Raw genomic sequence first — 11712 nt, forward strand, 5'->3', positions numbered from 1 at the left:
TCAAGAAAATTACCTGGATATCCTCTATCATGGTCCTATCCGAGAGATGTTGGGAACAAATGGATATTGAAGGGTCTTGTTAATATTATCTGGGGGGAAATTTGCATCAAAAAATTAAAAATTCTGCATGTAACACAATATAATCGCCAGTTTCAATGTTGGTAGTTTTTCAAAATATCTGTCAACAAATATGTCTGTAACAATACAGACAAAAAATCAGGATTTTTTTGACAAATAGTAAGGAATCTAGGTATATTAATACAGAGCTCTGAGTAATAATTCGTTTAAACTACACTATGGAAAATCCCAATAGCTAGTCAGCATTTCCTAAACCTAAACACATGAAAATTAACTCACAAATACTTGGAAACCATTCCCCTGCATTTCAGTTATAATTCTGGATTTTCATTTACATTACATCACAGAAGCCCAAACAGCAAATTGTTCTGCTTTTAATGTCATTTTAAATTGCTCATTTTAATCCCCATCAAACAAAGCTAATGACAGTTCTCCGCTCTTCCTGCCAAAGAGGATGCCCACAAAACACGTCAGTTCACTTTCCATGAAGCCCTGCATAGACATCATCAGGCTGCTGAAGGCCTGAACTCGAGTGGGCAGCCCCCTGCACCCACGTAGTTTCTCACGGCAGGGTCAAGGTGTAAGTTACCCTAAAACAGGAGAGATGGGGAGGAAGGCAGAGAGCAGGATAGTCGGTTGAAAGAATGTATCAGCTGAGTGGGGTCTCTTCCCAAGAAGGAGTGAGCGGGATTCCTGCTTCTGTGAGTAAACACATCCCCAGATCCACTAAGCTGCACCTCCCCCCTCCCCACCCTTCTTCAGGGCCCCCACCTCCGGTCCTGGCCCCAGAGATTGTTCTTCCCTTAGCAGCTCCTTGCACGCTCACGCCCCTCCTCCCTCAGGGCACAGCTTAATGCCCATCTCTCCCTTCCCCTGGAGATGCACTCCCCTGCCCTGGGGGACTCTGTGCTCCCTCTGTCCCCCCACCATCACTGGGGTTCCCTGTGCTCCCCCTCCCAGCCTGACTTCTTCCTTGCCTGCCCCACCTCCAGAGGCAAGGGATGCATTGGGGCTGTCTCCCAGTGGGGCATGCAGACCACTGGCTGCAGAGAGATGGTCGATCTCCAGTACTCTGGGTCATTCCTTCCAGGAATGGAGCAGCAGGAGGCCGTGTTACATGGAGCCTGTGATGCAGCCTGAAAACAAGTAATGGGCCCCCACCCACTTATGCCCAGATTCCAACCCCCTCTCCCTCACTCATCCTCCCCAGCCAGACAGTCTGCCCCCAGCCCAGACAGCATTCTTACACGGCTCTTTGCTCAGTCTGTTGCTTGCTCTGAATTTTGATGCAGTTTGGCTCTTTGGTTTGAAAAAGACCCCTGCTCTCAATTATACTTGTGCAAGTCCATTGTCTTCAAATCCTTTGCAAGGATGTAAGTGTTCCGCTGGGTAAAGCTTTCTAGGCACAAAGAGGCGGCCCAGCATCCAGCTCCTTTAGCCTTAGTGGTGTTGGCTCGCAACTCGTTCTTTGGCACCGAAATCAGAAGATCAGCCAGAAGGCGGCTGAGAGGAAGGGCTGAATAAGAAGTTGTCAGTTTTATGCACGCTTCAGTGCTGAGCCTGGCTCTTAAGATCCACAGCACCAAATGCTGGATCTAAAGACATTTGAATTTCAGCGTCTGTATTGTTCCTCCAGTCACCATAACTCCTTTACACGCCTTGCTGAACCCTCGTCTCCCCAGCTAGCACCCTGTTGAGCATCTGCAGTCGCTTTCACTTTGGATTCCTACGCTGTGCTTGCTTAGACTGTAAGCCCTTTGGGGCAGCGACTGTCTTGTTAATACTACGTGAGGCTAGAGTCTCTAAGGCTGTGTCTAGACTGCAAGCCTCTTTCGAAAGAGAGCGTCTAGACTGCACGCGGAACTTTCGAAAGAGCAAGCCACTTTTTCGAAAGAAAGCACCCAGTGAGTCTGGATGCTCTCTTTCGAAGAAGCCCTATTTACATTCAAGAACGCCTTCTTTCGAAAGAAGCACTTTCGAAAGAAGGCGTTCTTCCTCGTGAAATGAGGTTTACCGCCGTCGAAAGAAAAGCCGCGTTCTTTCGATTTAATTTCGAAAGAACGCGGCTGCAGTCTAGACGCAGGTGAAGTTTTTTCGGAAAAAGGCTACTTTTCCCGAAAAAACCCCTGAGTCTGGACACAGCCTAAGGCTGTGTCTACACTGGCATGAATTTCCGGAAATGCTTAAAACAGAATACTATTCCGTTTTCAGTTTTTCCGGAAAAGGAGCATCTACATTGGCAGGCTGCTTTTCCGGAAAAGCGTCTGTGGCCAATGTAGACGCGCTTTTCCGGAAAAGAGCCCCGATCGCCATTTTCGCGATCGGGGCTTTTTTCCGGAAAAGACTACTGGGCTGTCTACACTGGCCCTTTTCCGGAACAGTGTTCCGGAATAAGGACTTATGCCCGAGCGGGAGCAGAATAGTTTTTCCAGAATAGCGGCTGATTTTGTACAGTAGAGCATCGTTGCTTTTCCGGAAATTCAAGCGGCCAGTGTAGACAGCTCGCAGCTTATTCCGGAAAAGCGGCTGATTTTCCGGAATAAGTGGCCCAGTGTAGACACAGCCTCAGTGTTATTGGACCCAAATAACATCCTACCACTGGTAACCTCACTCCTCTGTCCTCTCTGAAATCCTGGCAATCGAGCAAATACCTAGGTCGTGTATCTTTCACTAAGGTCCTGGGCGGGAATAACTGGAGAACATAAGAACGGCCAGACTGGGTCAGACCAAAGGTCCGTCCAGCCCAGTATCCTGTCTGCCAACAGTGGCCAATGCCAGGTGTCCTAAAAGGAGTGAACAGAACAGGTAATGATCAAGCAATCTTTCTCCTGCCATCCGTCTTCACCCTCTGACAAACAGTAGCTAGGGACACCATTCTGTACCCATCCTGGCTAATAGCCATTAGTGAATGTAACCTCCATGGATTTATCTAGTTCTCTTTTAAAATCTGTTATAGCCCTTGCCTTCACAGCCTCCTCAGGCAAGGAGTTCCACAGATTGACTATGCGCTGTGTGAAGAAGAACTTCCTTTTATTTGTTTTAAACCTGCTGCCCATTAATTTCATTTGATGGCCCCTAGTTCTATTATGGGAACAAATAAATAACTTTTACTTATTCACTTTCTCCACACCACTCAGGATTGTATAGACCTCTATCACATCCCCCCCTTAGTCTCCTCTTTTCCAAGCTGACCCAGACAAGCCCTACCAAGCAAGTTTCAAGTGGGCAGCATGGAGCGTCAGGTTAGGGTTAACTGATGGTCCAACGTAGTTCACGGTGACCGAATGAACCACCTCGAGCCCTTGCTAGCTACTGGTGAAACTCAGTCAAATTAAGGTGCATTAGTTCACTCATCAAATAAAATGGCTCTGACCGTTTGGCAGCATAACCTGCTTGGTAGTTACAGCACACCAGTTATGTTTATTACGAGGGATCTCACTCGTCCCAGGGCTGTTAAGCAGCTGTCTCAGCAGTCTCTGCTTGTCTGTATTAATGGGACAATTTATCAATTGCACATCAATTTAAAAAGGTTTTTACCTATTACTCTTCTAAGTGCTGTAGCGTCCAAGTTGCTCTAATCTTTCTTGAACCATTGTGATTATTTCTGGTCTTAAAATCTATTAAACTGATGCAGTTCTTTTATCACTGACCCACCGGTATCTAAACATATTACCAAGGCATTAAATCATGAAAGTGTCTTTCTCCCTCACCCCTGTTCCATTCTGAAGGGACTCTTAAAAAGGAGGGATTTTGTTGGTATTACACTGCTGGAGGCAGTGTGTCTGGCCAGCAGACAGGAGTGGGCTGGAGACAGAGGGTCTGCCCAGGAGCGGGGTGGGGGGAGAGGTGTGTGAAAGGGTGGGGAGGTGAGATCTGGGCATGGAGAGTGGGGGGCACTTGTTTTCGCTCCACATCGTAGGTAACGTGTAACACGACCTCCCTCTGCTCCCAAGCCTCCAGGAAGGGTTCGCAGGTGAAGCCTGCGAGGAAGTGTGTACTGAGGGCAGGCTAGGGTTTGTTACGTTCTGAAGGCGCTGAGACTTGCAGTTACTCCGTTAACAAGATGAGAAAAATCACTGTCCTTTCTGTACCACAAAGAGAATATTAAAAAAAATCTGTCATTTTAGCATACGTATTTTGTGTTTTGAACAGTTTAGAGCACAGTCTGGTCAATTTTGTCATTCCACCCCTTGTGGCCAGAAGTAGATCTCTGGCACCCTGCCTCAGTTTCCCCCTTTTGACTCTTCAATAACTCTTAACTGGCTTTCAGGAGTCCCATGATGACAGCCCTTTGTGGAGCCTGGTTTGTTAATTTGAAGTTCAAAATAAACACAAAAGAATGGTGGACCCAGCCTAAGCTGCTGAGGGCTTGTCTTCACTTTACCTTGAGATCAATGCTCTGGAGATCGATCTCCCAGGGTTTGATTTAGTAGGTCCTTACTAGACTGGCTAAATCAACCATTGATGGCACCGCTATTGACCCTAGTACTCTGCTGGGTCACGGGGGAGTAAAGGAAATCAACCGAAGAAATTCTATAAAGTGGGGACATTGCAATAATTTGACCTAAAGTACGTTTACTCCAGCTAAGTGTGTCATCTGAGGAAATGGGTTTTGCCCATGAAAATTCATGATACTAAATTTATATTTTTGTTAGTCTGTAAGAACCATTAAGTGTTTTAGTTACAGACTAACACGGCTCCATCCTCCAGATATGCTAGTCTCGTAGCTGGAGTTGCATCTCTTAGGTCAACTTTCTCCAGTAGTTCACTAGGGATGTGAACAGGTAACCAGTGCCCAGAAACAGTCCCCTGGCCACAGCTTGCAACATGCAGAGGGTGCCACAGCAGGGCAGGGATCTGGGAGCAGCCAGGACCAAGCTGGCAGCAGCTCCTTGGGGCTGGAGATGGATCCCGTTTAGTTGGTTAACCAGTTAAATGTTAATGTGACCTAACATTTAACTAGTTAACTGGTTATTTGGGCCTTTACATCCAAGTGTACACCTGGCCTGACGTTACTTTGCTTTTCTGTGTTTCACTTTCCCATCTACATAACGAGTGATGTGGTTCCTGATTAGTTAATGTTTGCAGCGCACAGAAATAAATGACACTTCCCAGAGTTAACGAATGCCCAGCTCGTCACAAGTCTTTGGGGTTTTTCTTTCGGAGCTGCTCACGGCCCACTGCGGAGCGAAGAACGGCTTTACGGAAAGCATCCGTGGCAAATTAACTCTGCCGATTAGATGCTGCCCTGCGTTTAACTAATGACTTGCATGTTGTTACGCTATTAGTCAAAACAAAAGGGCCCTCTGGGGCAGAGTAGCCTCAGAAAAGAACATAAACAAGTGTGTCATGCAGCATGTTCGGTGGCCGAGAGACCCGCAAACACACGGAGCGGGTGGGAGTGGGAGTTGGTGCCTCCGTGGCTGACCTATGTGGCTGCTTTTCAGTCCCGGCTGGAGGACGGGATTCATTTGGCCTGTCCCATTCCAGGGTTCGGCCTGCTGAGACTAGTTGCTTTTGGCACCAGGACAAGGAATCAGATTTGGGGTTCGAAAAAGAAGAGCATCTACTGGCTTCTCAAATAGGCAAGGCCTTACCCAGCCTGGCTTGAGGCCCCGGAGGTAGATTTTTCAAAAGTGTTCAAATGAGCTAAAAAGAGACTTATGGGTCCAGATCTCACTGATGGGGACTTAAGAGGTTGGGAGTCCTGAAAATGTTACTCTTAAGACTAAATTCACAATGGGATTTAGGTGCCTTATTGCCAAGTTAAGCACCTAAATCTAAAATGTAGATGCTCCAAACCTCGGCTCAGCTGCCCCCTAGCCCTGTAGGCCCCTCGGTAGAGTCCCCTGGCCTCCTATGTTTTGGCTAGTGGACGGTGCTCCCTTTTACACGACCCCTGCCTCTTCCAGCTCCTGGGGAATGGCCCAGTAGATAGTCATTGATGCAGAAGAAAATATCTCCCCTGTAGCGCAGTCCCTTTTGTCCTTCCCAAAGACTCCATCCCGTGTGGAAGTCTCGATCCTCTAGCTGCCATAAACATCCGGTTCAGCAAGTCCACCCTACCCAGAGGGCAGCAAACTTCCAGTGGGTATAAATACACGTAACAGGGCTCATCAGCCAGGCACACCGCTGTGTTCCACCTCCCACCATGACCCTCCAGTGACTCAGGCTCTCTGCTGCTCCGGAGTGAAGTGCTCAGCTGACCGATGGGTTCAAACTAGGGATGTAAGGAACTCGTGGACTATACAATAAGCATCAGCTTATTGGATCATCAAATAGTCACTCCTCTAGTCTCTTCACCGCTACCCCCTTGCTGCCTCTACCAGAGAGAGGCAGCAAGGGGGGAGGAGCAGGAGCCAGTGCTGGGGGCAGCTGGCTTAAAAGCTGGTTCCCCCCAGCACCATCTCTGTGGAGGGGTAGGAGAGGCAGAGGCATCCCTGGTGCTGTGCCTCTCCCTTTGAAATGCACAAGAGCTGCCCATTGTTCCCGACCCCTAAGCGAGCACCCCCCCTTATCCACAAATCAAATAGTCGATGGAAATTTCATCGACTACTCAATTAGTTGATTATTCGAAATTTAACATCCCTAGTTCAAATCTGTGGTTCCAAGGAGATGGAGTATTGTAAAATGGGGACTTGGGCTGTAGAGGATCGTTGGCAAATGTGGTTTTGTGTCTTTTAAAGATTCATAGATGCCACGTCCAGAAGGTCCCCCACTGATCATCTGGTCTAACCTGTATAACACAGGCTGGAGAACTCTCCCCCCACCCCCCACCCCTCAAATAATTCCTAGAGCAGAGCTTTTAGAGAAACATCCCGTCTCCATCCATCTCCACCCTCTGACAAACAGAAGCTAGGGACACCATTCTGTACCCATACTGGCTAATAGCCATTAGTGAATGTAACCTCCATGGATTTATCTAGTTCTCTTTTAAACTCTGTTATAGCCCTCGCCTTCACAGCCTCCTCAGGCAAGGAGTTCCACAGATTGACTATGCGCTGTGTGAAGAAGATCTTCCTTTTATTTGTTTTAAACCTGCAGCCCATTAATTTCATTTGATGGCCCCTAGTTCTTCTATTATGGGAACAAATAAATAACTTTTTTTTAATTGATTTAAAAATTGCCCGTGATGGAAGACCCACCCCAACCCTTGGTAAATTGTTCCAATGGTGAATTGCTTTCACTATATGCCTCATTTCCAGGCTGAATTTGTCTAGCATCAACTTTCAGCCATTGGATCATGCAGGATTGGAGAGCCGGTTATTAAAGATTTATTCCCCATGCTGGTACTTATGGACTGCAATCACGTCACCCTTGAACCTTCTCTGTGAAGCTTGTGTCTGTCACTCTAAGGCAGGTTTTCTAACCCGTTAATCATTCTCGTCATTCTTCCCTGACCCCTCTCTAGTGTATCAACATCTTTGAATTGTGAACACCAGAGCAGTGGTCACACCACTGCCAAATGCAGAGGCAAAATAACCGCTCTGTTCCTGCTTGAAATTCTCCTATTTATACACCCAAGGATCACATAAGCCCTTTTAATCTCATGGCATCACACTAGGAGCTCATGGTCAGCCGATTAGCCACCACCCTCCCCCAATCTTTTTCAGAGTCATGGCGTCCCATGCTGGAGTTTTCCATCCTGTAAGTATGTCCTCCGTTCTTTGTTTCTAGATTTGTACCTTTACATTTAGCCATATGACAACACACATTGTGTACCTGCACCCAGCTTATCAAGCAATTTAGATGGTTTCATAAGGCTTCCCTGTCCTCTTAGAATCCTAGAACACTAGAACTGGAAGGGACTGCAAGAGGTCATCAAGTCCAGTCCCCTGCCTTCATGGAAGGACCAAGCACCGTCTAGACCATCCCTGACAGGTGTCTGTCCAACCTGCTCTTTAATATCTCCAGTGATAGAGATTCCACAACCTCCCTAGGTAATTTATTCCAGTGCTTAACCACTCTGACCATTAGGAAGTTTTTCTTATGTCCAACCTAAACCTCCCTTGCTGCAATTTAAGCCCATTGCTTCTTGTCCTATCCTCAGAGGCCAAGGAGAACAATTTTTCTCCCTCCTCCTCGTAAACATCCTTTTAGATATTTGAAAACTGCTATCATGTCCCCTCTCAGTCTTCTCTTCTCTAAACTAAACAAGCCCAATTCTTTCAGTCTTCCCTCATAACTTATGTTTTCTAGACCTTTCATCACTTTTGTTGCTCTTCTCTGGACCTTCTCCAATCTTTCAACATCTTTCTTAAAATGTGGTGCCCAGAACTGGACACAATACTCCAACTGTGGCCTAATCAGCGCAGAGTAGAGCGGAAGAATGACTTCTCGTGTCTTGATCACAACACTCTTGTTAATGCCTCCCAGAATCATGTTTGCATTTTTTTTTACAACAGTGTCATATTGTCAATTTAATTGAGCTTGTGGTCCACTATGACCCCTAGATCCCTTTCTGCCGTACTCCTTCCTAAACAGTCGCTTCCCATTCTGTATGTGTGAAGTTGATTGTTCCTTCCAAAGTGGCGTACTCTTCATTATTTACCCCTCCTCCAATTCTTGCGCCATCTGCAAACTTTATTGGTGATGCTTTTTATGTTTTTCTCCAGGTCATTAAGAAACATGGTAGATAGCATAGGGCCAAGAACCAGTCAGGCAGACCCCTTTTAGAAACACGCCCATTTGACGAGAGCTCTCCCTGTTAAGCCCTACCAGGGAGCCAACTTTTAATCCAGCTGACGTGCCCTATTAGTTTCAGTTTCTAGTTTTCTTTCATCAAAATGTGATGTGCTATCGAGCCCAACACCTTACAGAAGTCTGTTACAACAACATTATTCCCTTTTCCAACCAGACTTGTAATTTCAGTGTAAAAGATACCAAGTTAGTTTTACAGGATCTACCTTCCATCAACCCATGTTGACTGTCACTGGTCACAGTTACCCTCCTTTTGTTCTTTATTAATCAAGTCCTCTATCAACTGCTCCATTATATCCATGGGATACCTGTCAGACCAACACACTTTTATTCAAGTCATCCCGTTGAACTTAAAGACTGACACAGTGATAGCCTCCATCTAGTCCTCTGGAACTGCCACAGCACTCCACACTGAAAATGACCATTCATGATCCAGCAAGCTACTCAGCCAACTCTTTTGAAATCCTTAGATGCAAGTTGTTGGGACCTGCCAACCTCCCCAGCTCTCCTGAAGGGGAAAGCAAGAGCCAAAATATGAACCCCTACTTGGACCAAGTTATTTATCTCTAATATGCAGTGACCACAGACTCTTTAGCCTGAATATATCCCGCACATAGTGCTTTTCCTTACAGAGGCAAGACACAGAACAAAGAAACTTTCCCCTGATGTTTTTCGGCTGACCTGGTGTTTTCCATCTACATGCGCCTTTTGGACTTGATGACCTTCTGAGGTCTCTTCCAGTTCTATGATTCTATGATTTTGTGGCTTATGCTTTTTTTTCCCCCTAATTTCTTTTCCCTCCCTCTTCCTCTCCCCCACCTCCATAGCTCCCTGACTGATCCTCCGCTTGATTCTATTAAGTGATTCCGCGCCGCAGCCGTGAATCCTCTGCAACTTGGAAAACATTTGATTAACCTCCGGTGACTTTTAAGAGCGTGATTACATTTTAATCTTATATTCCCCCGTTGGCATTCCAGACACAGAGCCATTTGAATGCAGAGCATGCCGGCTAATGTAATTTTAAGATACAGTAATGAAGAGGACAGGCGTGAGTGTGTAACATGGTTGCCCAATTTAGCGATGACATTTGCGTTTCTTCTGAAATAAGTTTGCCTTCCCCATTTCATGCATTTTGCTTGTGCCTCAGACTCTTAAGAGTCGGGTCAGTTGCTGAATCAACTGAGACAAGGACAAAGTGCGGGGGCACGTAGGTGTGGGAAGTACTGCAGCACCCCCAGGTTTGCATCCGGCTTCCCCACACATGGAAACCAGCCCTGCCGCAAGCTTCTCCCGTCCCGGGTCCCAGGCTCCGGGTGGCCCCACGGGACACCACCCTCTCTGCCACAGGGCCCTGCCAGTCCCTCCAGTGCTCCACTGTCTGTTGCTCAGGGCTCTGCAGCTGCCCCCAGATGTGGCTCTGGCCTGTGTCAGTGAATGTTGCCACCTCTCCTTGACTAGACAGACTGGGTGCCATTTGCAGCAATGGTGTCTGGTCCATGTGGTCCAGGAGAGTTGGCAACCCAATCGCTAAAGAAGGGGTGTGGCTCAGCACCCCACCCCAAAATAGTTCCAGCACCACTGGGGGGACATGTAGCTACCAGGCGCTGATAGTACCTAGCTAGGTGCCTAAGAGTGTCTATGGGCTACGTGTTTTGCAATGCTACTAACACCTCAAAGCCCAGGACCTAGGATGCTGCTTTCTAAATTCCCCACGTACAAGTTAGGGGGTTCAGTTCACCACTGAGAGCAAGGGACTTTAGCGACAGGACTTCTGGGGCCTCGTTCCCACCAGGACCGGCCCTAGACGAGCTGCTGACAACTGGCGCCCCAGGCGAAACGTGCGATGGGCGCGCAATCGGCGCCCCCACCTCCAAACCCCTCATCGCCGTTTAACTTTGGTACCCAAGGCTACCGCGTAGTTCTCCTCTACGGGCGGGCCGCCACTGGTTCCCACTGCTGAGCACTCTTGGTGTTGCCTGGTGCAAGTCACCTGAGGCCACAAAGCATCCAGCACCTGCTGCCGGGGAATGTCTTGGCCCCAGTGGCGCTCAATCGACAAGGCCTGACCCAATACTGGGCCGTGCAACATCGGGCACCGGAGCTCGTTGCCTCTGGGGGATCAGGTGACCAGTGGGGGGGCTGAGGCAGCTCCCTGCCTGTCCTGGCAACACAGACTGTGCTGCACCTCAGAAGCAGCCGGCAACAGGCCCAGTTTCTAGGTGGGAGGGAGCACACAAGGCTCTGCGCTGCCCCTACCCCAAGCACTAGCTCCGCACTCTCACTGGCTGGGAACCTGCCGTGGGTATCGTGGTCTGTGGTGCCAGGAGAGGCAGGAAGCTGCCTTAGCCCCTCTACTGCAGCGCTGACAGGTGAGCCCCTCCTGCCCCAGACCTCACCCACCTCCAAAGCCAGAGCCCCCTTCTATACCCAAAACTCATCCTCAGCCCCAGCCTGGAGCCTGCACTCTCATCAAATTACATTGGGTCGCGGCATCAACGATTTTCTTCAACTGGGTCATGAGCAAACAAGTTTGAAAACCGCTGGCCTGGAAAACATCAGTTTGAAAACCTCAGTTCCCAGGGGGTCTAAATGCCGAGGGTCTGATTCCCAGCAGCCAGCGCCAGGGAGATGTTCACTTGCTCCGTGGAGAGTGAACGGAGCTGGTGGGCGAGGGGCCCCTCTGAAGAGTCAGGCCTGGATCTGGGTGTCCCCCACCTGTGAACCAGGGCGCTGAGAGCCATTGGGCTTGATTGGATTTTCTTGAGCCACGCAAATGTCAGTGTCAGTCTCTGGGAATGGAGCTGCCGGTGCCACTTCCCTTGTTGTCGGGGCAGGCGCTGGTAATGGGGCAGGAGGGGGGGGGAATAAGTGTGGGTCGCGGTGACACTGATTCCTTGCCTGCTTCTTAAACCCTAGCACACGCTCCCCTCTGCT

The sequence above is a fragment of the Pelodiscus sinensis genome, chromosome 4, assembly GCF_052426305.1.
Source record: "Pelodiscus sinensis isolate ZL-2025 chromosome 4, ASM5242630v1, whole genome shotgun sequence".
Classification (NCBI taxonomy): Eukaryota; Metazoa; Chordata; order Testudines; family Trionychidae; genus Pelodiscus; species Pelodiscus sinensis.